This window comes from Vipera berus, assembly GCF_964194415.1.
Source record: "Vipera berus genome assembly, chromosome: 2".
NCBI lineage: Eukaryota > Metazoa > Chordata > Lepidosauria > Squamata > Viperidae > Vipera > Vipera berus.
In genome coordinates this window covers 126,128,745-126,138,068 of record NC_138203.1, presented here as the reverse complement: position 1 = coordinate 126,138,068, position 9,324 = coordinate 126,128,745, and the positions used below count along the sequence as shown (strand labels likewise).

Sequence of the window (9,324 nt, the reverse complement as noted above, 5' to 3'; positions counted from 1 at the left end):
TTAGTCTTGATTTGTCTGTTTGGCTAATTCAGTCCAATGTATATAGCCTAGAAAATGGGTTACGGTAACTAGATTATTTTAGTGACCAAATTGAAAGTGTTGGGTTATTGCAGCTTAAATACATTACAGTGCTTAGATCTTTTTCCAAATATGACTAATCAGTCATCCTATATTAAAGCTATTTTTCGATTCCCAGTAAGAAAATATCTTGAAACTGAAGCATGGAGAAATAATCAACCTTTGACTGATAAAACAAATGAAGATTACATTAAATAAAAGTTTGGGTTTGCCTCTCAGTTGAGAAGTGGAATTTTGCAAAATTACAATGTATATTATAGAATTTTTTTTAACAGTAAATCCTTTTGAATTCAAATGGAACATGAAATACTGTCACCTGTCAATCAAGATGACCCACCTTGAGATAGTTGTCACCAGAACCAGCAACCTTTTTATCCAGGACTATAATATATCTGACAGTTATCTACCCATCTTTCATACATCTCCAAATCAAAGCAAAGGATGTCAGAACAGTCTACCATGTTTGGATACTTTGTTTGGAAGCTTTTACTGGTTCCCAAATGCAGAGATCAAGCTATTATGTGTGCTTTGGAATAAATCTACATTAAAACTTTGACACTGCATACAAGTTTCTAGTCATTTTTGCTTCCAACTAAGCTATATTTTTCCTTCCCCATCATACGCCTCCATGTGAAATGTGAATTTACCTGAAGAAAACATTTGGACCAAATGATGCCACTCCTTCAACCCTAAAGTGATGATCCCAAGTAGTTGTGATTATTCAAAGGATAAAGAAACCATTCTATACAGCTTCAGAAGCATCCTCTATTTTCCTAAGGCCCTCAAAGTAGGATATGTTCCCATCATTATCTGATTCAAATGAACCTGCCACATTGTCATCAATCCTCTTCTTCTCTTCTCCTCCTCTGTCCAACGCTCCTTCAACTTAACGCTTCTCGCGTAGATGTCTATTTCTGCATTTGATCTTATTCAGTTCTCCTGCTCGTTTCATCCCGTTAATCCCTCTCGGCTTTCAGCCCTTTTTTATCGACCATTCGTCTCTAGGAGCCTACCCGCAATTCACGCGACCTCAGAAGCCACGTGCTCCCTTACCCATCCAGCCGATTGTAAACTACATTTCCCAAGTAGTCTTGCGCTCCCTGAGCTCCACCATTCCGAACGTGGGGGTGGGAGAATCGCGGCTTTGATTCTTCTCCCTTCAATCCAGCAATCCTTTTCGCAAAAGGATCGCCACAGGAAAAATAGCATTTCCTTATCAATACTGCACAGGAATCCTTACATGACCCGATAAGGTAGCTGATGGTAGTGCTTAGGGAGGATGGGGGGGTACCTTTCTCACCTGTGCCTCTAAATGAACTCAGCCGACTCCTTCTTCATAGCAGGCGGCGGCGAGGGCCTGCAGGCATCGGTAGCGGCGGGAGCAGAAGCCGGAGTCGGAACTCAGACGGTCCAGAGTGGGGGGGTAAGAGCCGGATCGGGGGAGGCGTGAAGAAGAGGGCAGGGAAGGGGCGAGAAGCGAAAGCAAGGATCAGCCTTCTCCTCTGCTGCGTGGGGGCATCGTTTAGCGGAGAGGGTGATAAAATGATGGGCGGAAAGGGTGAGAGTGGAGAAGGAGAGCGGGGGCGGAGGGGGGGGCGGAGGCGGCGCGTTAAAGCACAAGGTCATTTTGCTGATGGAGGGGGGGGCATCAAGGTCTCTGGAAAAGGTATGGTCGGGGCGGGGAAAAGTTCATAGCCTGTCATGCAGTTTGCAGGGTGGTGGTGGTGGTGGGGTGTAGTTCACTTCCCCATCCCAGTATTTCCCAGCTGGGCATATTTTTTCTGAACGGTGGGATCAAGCAATATGGATGAGTTTCCCCCCCCCGCAAGCATTTTCCCCAGCTCGACCATCCCTGGGCTCTATTGATGCCGAGTTGTGAGTCCTGTCCGTTGGTTGATAAATAAACAGACAGACGCATGCATGCTGCACATGCATAAGATAGGGAGAAGGTGTAGTCACTCCCCTTTACCCAGCTCAGGACAATCCACAACGTTTCATATTCCTTATATGAGCCGCATCAGAGCCTCACTATCTCGTAAGCAAAAAAAAACCCCACAAAAAAACAGAACATCTCTCAAAACTCCCCAGAGACAGCCTAAGTTTGGATGTGAGAAAAAAACGGCCTCAGCAAAGCAACCTGCTCTGGATCTCTATAGTGATCAGAGGGAACCCTTTCTTTATTCAGCATTACATTCGTGGCACATTGGCCTGGGAAGAGAATACTATCTTTAAAAGAATTGCTTACGGTAATTAATCTGTGCTAGATATTTTCACTTCCAACCTTTATTGGATTGGGCTCGTAAAGCAAACCCTGCCTTAGTGCTGCTATGAAGCCTTTTAACAGCATCTTGGATCTTAGGAGCTCTTTCTTTGTATTTAGGAGAGACAAAGGGGTTGTAATCAGTTCTGTTGGAAGGCTTGTCAGGAAGAGAATGTGAATTTAAATGAGGCAGACTAACTGGGTTGCAGAAATTTGGACAGCCAGTAAACGACAGAAAAGAATTAGTGTTACTGCCATCTAGTAGTTGTCTGGAGCTTTGCAGCCCAGACTTGGTAGACCTAAGGAAATCTCAATGAGAATAATGGAAGAGGAATTTTCTTTATCAATAAGTAATGATAACCTTTTTTGCATGTTTCAACCACACACCAATGAAAAGGATCAAATTTTAGGTAATTTAGGTGATTTGCAGTAGATTTTCAAGCACCTGATTTTTAAATATAATGGCTCATTTTAAATTATGCTGATGAAATTGTGAAAATTGGGTCACACTTGGAAAGGATATTTGTGTGCAGGACTGTAGGCTCTACTCTGTTACTCTTGCCCCAGACTCCAGTTGGTGTATCTCCAAAGTTTAATAAAAAACAAAGTAGATCCCATAAACCTAAAAACTGCCATTCTTGTTTAACTCAATGAATGTCCTTCTGATGTGTACCATAGGAGAACTGGAACAACGTAAGACTTCTCTGATCTCTCTTTCTCTTAATTAGACTATCTAGGTTGCCAGTTGGAGTTATGTACATGGAGGAAAAATAATTTTAGACAGCCATATGCCTACTAAAATTATTTATGCATCTGAATACATGGCTCAAAACAAAAATTTATATTCAGGATCAAAACTTAGCTTGCAATTCTTTCTCACTACTCTTGGTGTGGCAGCCAATAAAGCAAATTTATTATTGCTAAACAGTTGTAAAAAAAAGCCTATAAATATCCTATTACTTGCACATCCACAAAGAAATTTATATATATGTCTGTGCTCAGTACTTGATGTATTCTGATTTATTAAACCAGTTCATAAAATATATTGAAGGCAAGAATCTTGATTTAGCTCCTCCATTTTCAGACATGCCCTAAGCGCTGCTGAAGCATTGGCCTCATAGAAATTACTTTTCTGGAATTAGAAATTGGGCTGTTAGATTATCAAAAATGGCTTTCACAGTCAGCTTTTATTTTAGACATTGATATCCATTTCCACCTGTGGGAGAAAGGAATTTGCCTGCCTGCTGGTTTCTGACTTGTATCAGACTCTTTTTTTAAGAGAGAAGCAGGAGAGAAATCTGATATTAAGGCCCTGTGAGTCTCTTGCTAGGGAATGGTGTGAAGTCACATTAGTACAATAGGCTTAAACACAAGGCTGCACAGTGAGGCACTGCTTGTGGTTTTCCTTGCAAGCTGTCCTTGACTCCTATCTGTAAAAGGATGGCATGGTTTATAAACAATTATTTCAGTTGGTTTATAGCTAAAGCATATCTTCTGAATTCAAGATACATGCGTTTGGCTGAGTGTTATTGTGCATGCAACAGTATAAATGATACTGTTCACAGAAGTCAAAAAACTTTGCAGGCATGATCTCAATAGAGTTTACAAAAGCCCTGTTACAAAGAAAAGCATCTTGAAGTTTCAGCTGAATTTCAAAAAATAAATCTTGATTTTATTAACTTAAGTTTTATAGTTGATTAATAAAGTCTTCAATCTTCATCAGTATATAGTGATTTCTTAATACTTTAAGGCTTAACAGAACTCTTACTGTGATTGAGTAAATCTGTAATGTTCAGGAAAAGAAAGCTATGTATTGTATTTCAGTGAAGTCATAAAATGGCTTGAATAAATACCCCAAAATGTAGAATTAATTCTGCCTAGTTCAGTCATTTTTATGCAACTTGTCCACCTCTTATAACTGATTCATTTAACCTGGTTAACATGGAGCAGAATAGCTCAATTAATAATAATCATCTGTTAATGAACTGTTAAAACACTTCAAAACAGGGCTTTTCAACCAGTGGTACGGGTACCACCTGTGGTACATTGTCAACTGGCAGGTGGTATGCAACCCTCCTAGAAAAGTGGTAGTGGGGGAGGGGAGTGAGCTGAACCAGTGGCAGCACCGCACAAGCCTGAGTGAGAGACGGCTGGAGCTGCAGGGCTGTTGGGGCTCAGCGGAAGCGCCAGGATCAGCGCTTCTTCGGGGCTGTCAGGGCTCAGTGGAAGCGCCAGGATCAGCGCCAGTCTTGTGATTTACATTCAGATGCTTGGCAACTGATTCATATTTATGGTCACAGTGTCCCAGGGTCATGTGAAGTGACCAAAACCTGCTGCAACCACCCAGCAGAGGGGGGGAAAAATAAAAACCAAACACACACACACCCCCTTGTCAATCCTCAACAGAAATGCTCACAACAATGAAAACCTGGGACAGAAGGAAGAGCACAGCCGGGCAAGCAGGCAGGTGTCTTGCTCGGCTGTGGCTTGGGGGGCACTTTTTTCAGTGCCATTGTAACTTTGAACAGTCACCAAGCGAATTGTTGTAAGTCGAGGACTACCTGTACTTCATCACTTTTTTCCTTTTGGGGGGGGTGTCAAGTTTTTGATACCTTGCTAGGCAACTGGTGATACGCAGATGTTGCCATATCCTAAAAGTGGTACAATGGGTGAAAAGGTTGAAAAGCCCTGCTTCAGAATACAATTTGGGGAAGTGTTCCACAATGCCTCTCCAAAAGTTGTTACCAAACTTGTATTTTTAATGTGGCGCATAAAGAAAAGTATTAAATAGGTGAGTGGAAATAATGTTTTCTGTATCTGATTAATCTAGAGTAGTTTTAAATAAACGTCAGTTTAAATCAAATTTAGCTTTTGACCAGGCTCCATCAATTTTTGGAGGATAGTCTCTGACACATCAACCTCAAGAGGTGGAAAAAGATTTGCATTATTCTTTGTACTGTAAAAAAATATATGTCCCCGTAGGATAGAGGTTGGTGACTATCCATAGCCATGTTGACTGAGGTCCCCATGGGAATGTCAACGGGCCCTTCAGTGGCCAACCTAGACATTTAAAGAGGAAACATGCTGTCTAGCAAAACAAAACCTGATAAGCAGACATATTGGAGCTCGTCACTGCTTGTTCACGTCTTGAAATATTTTTTTATAAAAACTAGAAGTTATCTGAGCCCTTGTCTCCAGTGAATTTTATGGCTCATTGTGATATCATGCTAGTTTAAGAAAGATAGCTGCTCCTTAGTCAAAAATCTGTTACCGTGCATCACAAGAAAAATTGTGTACTGTTCCCAGTGCTTTTTTTTTGTAAAAGAAAAAGGTGCCGGCACTCACACATGTCATACAACCCACTTTGCCTACCCTACAAGGTTCCATCCAAAAAAGGTGCCGGAACTCCGTTCTGAACGTTCTATGAGAAAAAAAAAGCCCTGACTGTTCCTATATAGAAGGATAACTTAGTGTAACTCCTTAATGCTAACTCTGACAACATCCTGTCCCTGCTGCCTAGGGGAATAAAGCATATGCTTATCATCTTCCTCAAGGCCAATAGAGTTGGGGTTATTGGTATTTCTGGAGGGGGGGTTTCCATAAGGCAGAAATCTTGACAGAGGAAGCATTTTTCTAAGACCTAACCAGGTAATACAGTTTCACTACGAGGATCTGGATATCCAGATTAAGTGGGGCAGATGGAAACTATCAAGGATATCTAGTCACACAAGTTACCTGGCCTCATGTCATACAGAGCATCAGAAGTAACAACCAACCACTGGGATTCAGTGTAGCTCATATAGCAGCAGTGCTATATGGATGTACTGTATATTACTGATTGTTCCCCTGCATTCTGGACCAGCTGAAGTTTCTGTATATTCTTCAAAGGAATTCCCATGTAGAGTACATTGCAAAAGTGGAGGAATAATAGGAGATCCGACAATGGTAGATTAGTAAGGTACAAATCACTGCAAATAGTCCCTGTTTGAGCGGAAGCTATGAGTTTAGAAAGATCCTCAGATAGCCCACCAACTTTAACAGGGAATATAGACAATTAAAAAGGGTAAATCACTTGATATGGTGGGATATAAACTCCACAGCTACTCAGTCTATCAGGCTTGAGCCAAATCTGATTCTTCCCCATTTAGACATGTACAGTTTGCAGGCACTGAGAAACAATCCACTACCTGGAGCAGAGATGTAGAACTGTATATCATCAGCATAGTGATGATACTTGACTCAGTGGGTGACTTCGGTCAGAAGTTTCATGTAAATGATAAAAAGGAACAGGGAAAGAGTTTGGTCTAATGCAGGGGTAGGCAACCTTGGCTCTTTTATGACTCGTGGACTTCAACTCCCAGAATTCCTGAGACAGCCATGCTGTCCACGAGTCATAAAAGAGCCAAGGTTGCCAACCCCTGGACTCTAATGGTTAAGGTACCAGACTAGAAACTATGAGTTCTAGTCCCACTTTAGGCATGATAGCTGGTTGGGTGACTTTGAGCCAGTAACTTGTATTTCAGCCCAATCTACCTCACAGTGTTATTGTTGCAGGGAAAATAGGTGGAGGAAGGAGTATTAAGTATGTTCGTTGTCTTGAATAATAGAATAATAAAGGTTGGATAAAAATAAAATAAATAGAGCAAAGTCTACTCCCGGCAAAGAGCAGGTCTATGGGTAAACCTTTTCCGCGAATCACCATTGGAGCTGGTCCTGGAAGAAGGATAAGAATTGCTGGAAAACTCGGCTATAACCAAAGTCTTTGAGGCAGGAGTGCTCAAAGCTTTTGGTGACTTCATATATCTTTTTTTGATAGTTTGGGATTACGAAATGGGTGGGGCTGTCTGGGTTGGGTTTTGCAATAGGATTTGGATCCCCCCTCCTTGGTTTTATAGCTTATTATTCATTTAGTATATGGCATGCAATCACAAATTTAATTTGGGATGATGTCATCACAGCCATACCATATATATAACGTGGACAATACAATATAGGAGATAAAATACTACATTAAGATAAAACCACCATAAAACCATCATAATAGGGAATCATCGAATTGCAATGGGATAGATGTTATAATTTGATATCTAAGGAAGCTAACTATCTAATTGCTTCTGGTGTGGCTGTGGTGAGATGACCTCAGGTGTCTTGAAAATTTCTGAGGGGACATTCGTAAACTATATGTGTTATAGTTTGTTCTGCTGCCCCACAGTCACACTGTGGGCTCTCAGCCCTTCCCCACTTGCTTTGCCTTAAGTTGTAGCATGGCCTGTCCTGTGGGTTCATGGGAGTCATAATCATGGCAATAAAACGTAATATACCTTTGCGGGTACATTCCTTGTTGGAGCTGCACCACAGAAAACTTACATGAAGAATACCAACCAACAGGTGTCCCAATCTGGGAGAAGAAATACAATGTTCTATTAACAATGAGCATAAAGAAAGATGGATAGAAATAACTGAAAGCGTAGACTTCACCTTTAGTAGTCGGAAAGTGTGGTCCCTATAGCTGTAATGTACTTATACCACAGTGTTCATATCTTTTCCATCTCAAATTAGGGGCTTTCAGGGTCATGGAAAAGGGACTAGGTGGTTGCCAGTTGGCATCCTGGCTTAAAATACCAAAGGACTCTTGTTTTCCTAACAGTGGAATCATTTTATTCCTATTTAAATAGCCCCATTGTTCAAATAGATGAACAGAGAATAGAGAAACGAAAGTAGCCCAGAATAAGACATGTTTTATTATATATGCACACATCATTTATAAAAGAGGTGATAGACTTTTTGATTTAATAGCTAGTTGGGTTAAAGGTAGGCTATAAATCTAGGAAATAAAAATACGATATTTTTCATGCTTTATAAATCAGGTTCTTTACCACAGCAATAGATTATATATTTATTCCTGAAAATACTTGCCCTGATAAAAAGGATTTGCACTGCTTCCAGAAAGTTGCCAAACTGCATCCTCCTTGAGTCTCTCTGAGGTAGCAGGCAGTTACTAACAAATCATTTTCCAGTGTCCTTTTCCATATAGTTCCACCACTCGAAACAAGGCAGGCAGGACACAGTGCTGATTATGGGGCAGAAAAAAAACAATTAGTGTTTTGCTCTGGCATGACTGACATAGGTAGTACTGTGGGGGAACTCTTTTACACAATTGTTCAGTGTATTCAGGGTGATGGTCAGTGGAATTTCCATGTTCAGTGGTCAAATACCTGTCATTGAGGGCAGACTATAGAGGAGAGCTGATTTGTTTATGTGAGCTCTCTGATGCACTTGACCAGCTGGAATGGAGAATCTTCTGTCTCAACCAGTGAATTCTTGTTCCATTCCTAAATAGTTTTATAAGTGGACAAGAGATTCTCTGCTCAGAAAGCCAAATGTGCGGACACTGTAGTATTATCTATGTAGGAAGGAAGCCGGTGTTGTTCAAATTTCCTGTATGAGACCTGCAGAGCGTGTACTGCAGGTGCCCTTGGAGAACCATCTGCAGGCTTCAGCGTGTTGGAAGCTGTGAGTCTTTGCAGGAGGAAGGCTGGGCCGGCAGTGAACAGAGGGCCTTGTAGTTAGGCTCTGCAGATACTGGGCTTGCTTCCACCCCTTTCTGAAATCCGCAGCCCAGTTTTCCAGGAGCGCTTCCAACATGAGTTGCGGAATATGCACTGTGCCTCTGGGAAGCCTGCCTCTTTCTGCTTCCTTCAGTTCTGCTACCACCCAAAATGGTGCCTCCCGCAGAGCCTCTCCAACTTTGTCTGGGAGCTGCCATCGGCTGTCCTTGCCTCACCCAGCAATGGAGAGCAGCACAGCTTGCCATTCCACTGCCTTCTCCCCAACCAGGCCTGGCAAGCTGTCTTTGGCAGACAAGGCTCCGCAACCCTGTTCTACATAGTTCAGGGCCTGGATGCTGGACCAGCATAGAACATAGAATAATAGAATTGGAAGGGACCTTGGAGGTCTTCTAGTCCAACCCCCTGCTCAAGCAAGAG

The 9,324-nt window shown here is 41.8% G+C and overlaps 1 protein-coding gene across 1 annotated transcript in view; it reads left to right on the top strand.

Annotated features, from left to right (window-relative positions):
* The first annotated feature begins 1,431 nt into the window (after window positions 1-1,431).
* UBA1 (ubiquitin like modifier activating enzyme 1) overlaps window positions 1,432-9,324 on the top strand; it is a 45,070-nt gene continuing 37,177 nt past the window's right edge. Inside the window, exon 1 of the mRNA XM_081318841.1 lies at window positions 1,432-1,501. The gene's annotated coding sequence lies outside the window, so the exon portion shown is untranslated. The remainder of the gene's footprint in view (window positions 1,502-9,324) is intronic.